This window comes from Salmo trutta, unplaced genomic scaffold (genome assembly GCF_901001165.1).
Source record: "Salmo trutta unplaced genomic scaffold, fSalTru1.1, whole genome shotgun sequence".
NCBI classification, from domain to species: domain Eukaryota; kingdom Metazoa; phylum Chordata; class Actinopteri; order Salmoniformes; family Salmonidae; genus Salmo; species Salmo trutta.
The window spans coordinates 3,147-7,500 of record NW_021822746.1 but is presented as its reverse complement, the minus strand read 5'-3'; the positions used below and the strand labels follow the sequence as shown (position 1 = coordinate 7,500).

The 4,354-nt window shown below is 46.6% G+C and overlaps 1 long non-coding RNA gene across 1 annotated transcript in view; it reads left to right on the top strand.

Annotated features, from left to right (window-relative positions):
• LOC115184139 (uncharacterized) overlaps positions 1-2,925 on the top strand; it is a 5,474-nt gene extending 2,549 nt beyond the window's left edge. The window contains exon 3 of the long non-coding RNA XR_003874201.1: positions 2,873-2,925. This is a non-coding gene — a long non-coding RNA (uncharacterized LOC115184139). The remainder of the gene's footprint in view (positions 1-2,872) is intronic.
• The last annotated feature ends 1,429 nt before the right edge of the window (positions 2,926-4,354 follow it).

Here is a 4,354-nt window from a genome sequence, read left to right as displayed (position 1 = left end):
TCGTTTTTTGTTTTTTCTCGGCATAGAAACACCATAATATGAATCAAATTAATTATGCCAAATTTCTTAAAATCAATCCCATGTGCTATGTTATTACAAAAAAGGTTTTAAATTCTCTAGTAATGCCAATATGGGAGACTATCAAATGCTTCTCAAAGATGCCTTCTGGTGGTCATTAACTTGCATTAATGTGAAAAACGGCTGACAATTAAATAACGTGCCATAGAATGCTGCAGCAGCCCGCAAGGTGTGCTGCAGTATGACTTTTAAAGGAGGAACCACTGTATGCCAGCCCAGTCAGACTGAGTGCATATAGCTTCCATTACTGCCCTTTACTCTCCTCCAACTCACTACCATCCTTCCATCCCATTCATGCCATCAGTTTGAGGACAGGCCTAATGGTGTGTGTGGGGGACCTGGTGGTTCGAGTGTCCTCTCCCCCTGAGCCCTTCTGCTCTAAATGACTCAGTTTCATCTCACATCAGCATTCAAACATCATTTGACAGACAGCCTGGATGTCTAATAGACCTGGAAAAGGCACATATGAGACTGGTTACCCAGTAGCCTGATAGACCAGACGGTGATAGCTAGGTAGTTACCCAGTAGCCTGATAGACCAGACGGTGATAGCTAGGTAGTTACCCAGTAGCCTGATAGACCAGACGGTGATAGCTAGGTAGTTTCCCAGTAGCCTGATAGACCAGACGGTGATAGCTAGGTAGTTACCCAGTAGCCTGACAGACCAGACGGTGATAGCTAGGTAGTTACTCAGTAGCCTGACAGACCAGACGGTGATAGCTAGGTAGTTTCCCAGTAGCCTGATAGACCAGACGGTGATAGCTAGGTAGTTACCCAGTAGCCTGATAGACCAGACGGTGATAGCTAGGTAGTTACCCAGTAGCCTGATAGACCAGACGGTGATAGCTAGGTAGTTACCCAGTAGCCTGATAGACCAGACGGTGATAGCTAGGTAGTTTCCCAGTAGCCTGATAGACCAGACGGTGATAGCTAGGTAGTTTCCCAGTAGCCTGTTAGACCAGACGGTGATAGCTAGGTAGTTACCCAGTAGCCTGATAGACCAGACGGTGATAGTTAGGTAGTTTCCCAGTAGCCTGTTAGACCAGACAGTGATAGTTAGGTAGCTAACGCTAATGATGTACCGTCTGGGAGAATGGAATGGAATTACTTTCTCTCAGGACCTCCGCAAGGAATGTTGAATAATATGACATTTGGACATAAACTCTACTTGTTCTCTGGGTGGGTGGATCCTTATTCAGCTGGGTCTTCTGAGATGATTTATCCACAGAGAAGTATTATTAAAGACCTTTCAAAACACTGGTTGTGAGTTCAGATTTCTATCACCTGAAACATGTAAATAGATGCAGGCGAAGCATGAATACTAGGCCAGATACATTACGTTAGACCAGCCGGTGATAACTATCAGGCATATTAAGCTTAGTCTTGGACTATAAAGAAGGTATTTAATTGGAGGATCTTTGTTGAGAATGTATTTTTTTAGTCCTGGACTCGTTGGTTCTATGTCTAGAAAACTGCCACCTTTCTGTGTTAACTAGCCGATCGATACAACATTGAACGTTTCTAAAGTTCAATACTCAGTGCATTCCTAAAGTATTCAGATCTCTTGACTTTTTCCACATTTTGTTACGTTACATCCTTATTCTAAAATGGATTAAATTGTTTTTTCCCCCATCAATCTACACACAATACCCCATAATGACAAAGCAATAACAGGTTTTCAGATTTTTTTTGCAAATATATGAAAAAAATGACTGAAATATCACATTTACCTGTTGGAAGGTGAACCTTTGCCCCAGTCTGAGGTCCTGAGCGCTCTGGAGCAGGTTTTCATCAAGGATTTCTCTGTTCTTTGCTCCATTCTTCTTTCCCTCGATCCTGACTAGTCTCCCAGTCTCTGCCCGCTGAAAACATATTCACAGCATGATGCTGCCACCACCATGCTTCACCGTAGGGATGGTGCCAGGTTTCCTCCAGATGTGATGCTTGACATTCAGGCCAAAGAGTTGAATCTTGGTTTCATCAGACCAGAGAATCTCGTTTCTCAAGGCCTGAGAGTCCTTTAGGTGCCTTTTGGCAAACTCCAAGTGGGCTGTCATGTGCCTTTTACTGAGGAGTGGCTTCCGTCTGGCCACGCTACCATAAAGGCCGAATTGGTGGAGCGCTACAGAGATGATTGTTCTGGAAGGTTTTCCCATCTCCACAGAGGAACTCTGGAGCTCTGTCAGACTGACCATCAGGTTCTTGATCACCTCCCTGACCAAGGCCCTTATCCCCCGATTGCTCAGTTTGGCCGGGCGGCCAGCTCTAGGAAGAGTCTTGGTGGTTCCAAACTTCTTCCATTTAAGAATGATGGAGGCCACTGTGTTCTTGGGGACCTTCAATGCTACAGACATTCTTTGGTACCCTTCCCCAGATCTGTGCCTTGACACGATCCTGACTCGGAACTCTACAGACAATTCCTTCGACCTCATGGCTTGGTTTTTGCTCTGACATGCACTGTCAACTGTGGGGCCTTATATAGACAGGTGTGTGCCTTTCCAAATCATGTCCAATCAATTGAATTTACCACAGATGGACTCCAATCAAGTTGTAGATACATCTCAAGGATGATCAATGGAAACAGGATGCACCTGAGCTCAATTTCGAGTCTCATAGCAAAGGGTCTGAATAGTAAATAAGGTATTTCTGTTTCTAATTTTTAATACATTTGTAAAAAAATAAAAAAAGGTTGTCATTATGGGGTATTGTGTGTAGATTGAGGGAATAAGGCTGTAAGGTAACACACTGTGGAAAAGGAAGGGGTCTGAATACTTCCATGCTGTTTTCTCTCCTAGGACCCCCACGCAGAGGAGTTTGAAGACAAGGAGTGGACGTTTGTCATAGAAAATGTGAGTACACATTACCTCTCCCCTCACTTATGCTGGACTGGGCTGGACCGGGCTGGACCGGGCTATATGGACTGGGCTATATGGACTGGGCTATATGGACTGGGCTATATGGACTGGGCTATATGGCCTGGGTTATATGGACTGGACTATATGGACTGGGCTATATGGACTGGGCTATATGGACTGGGCTATATGGACTGGACTGAGCTATATGGACTGGGCTATATGGGCTGGGCTATATGAGCTGGACTGGGTTATATGGACTGGGCTATATGGACTGGGCTATATGGACTGGACTGGGCTATATGGACTGGACTGGGCTATATGGACTGGGTTATATGGACTGGGCTATATGGGCTGGGCTATATGAGCTGGACTGGGTTATATGGACTGGGCTATATGGACTGGGCTATATGGACTGGACTGGGCTATATGGACTGGACTGGGCTATATGGACTGGGTTATATGGACTGGGCTATATGGACTGGACTATATGGACTGGGCTATATGGACTGGGCTGGACTGGGCTATATGGACTGGACTGGGCTATATGGACTGGGCTATATGGACTGGGCTATATGGACTGGGCTATATGGACTGGGCTGGACTGGGCAATATGGACTGGACTGGGCTATATGGGCTGGGCTATATGGACTGGGCTATATGGACTGGGCTGGACTGGGCTATATTATATGGACTGGGCTATATGGACTGGGTTATATGGACTGGGCTATATGGACTGGGCTATATGGACTGGGCTATATGGACTGGGCTATATGGGCTGGGCTATATGGACTGGGCTGGACTGGGCTATATGGACTGGACTGGGCTATATGGACTGGGCTATATGGGCTGGGCTATATGGACTGGTCTATATGGACTGGGCTATATGGACTGGGCTATGTGGATTGGGCTATATGGATTGGGCTATATGGGCTGGGCTATATGGGCTGGGCTATATGGACTGGTCTATATGGACTGGGCTATATGGACTGGGCTATGTGGATTGGGCTATATGGATTGGGCTATATGGACTGGGCTATATGGGCTGGGCTATATGGGCTGGGCTATATGGGCTGGGCTATATGGACTGGACAGGGCTATATGGACTGGACAGGGCTATATGGGCTGGGCTATATGGACTGGGCTATATGGACTGGACTGGGCTATATGGACTGGGCTATATGGACTGGGCTATATGGACTGGGCTATATGGACTGGGCTATATGGGCTGGGCTATATGGGCTGGGCTATATGGACTGGGCTATATGGACTGGACTGGGCTATATGGACTGGGCTATATGGGCTGGGCTATATGGACTGGGCTATATGGACTGGGCTATATGGACTGGGCTATATGGACTGGGCTATATGGGCTGGGCTATACGGACTGGACTGGGCTATATGGACTGGGCTATATGGACTGGG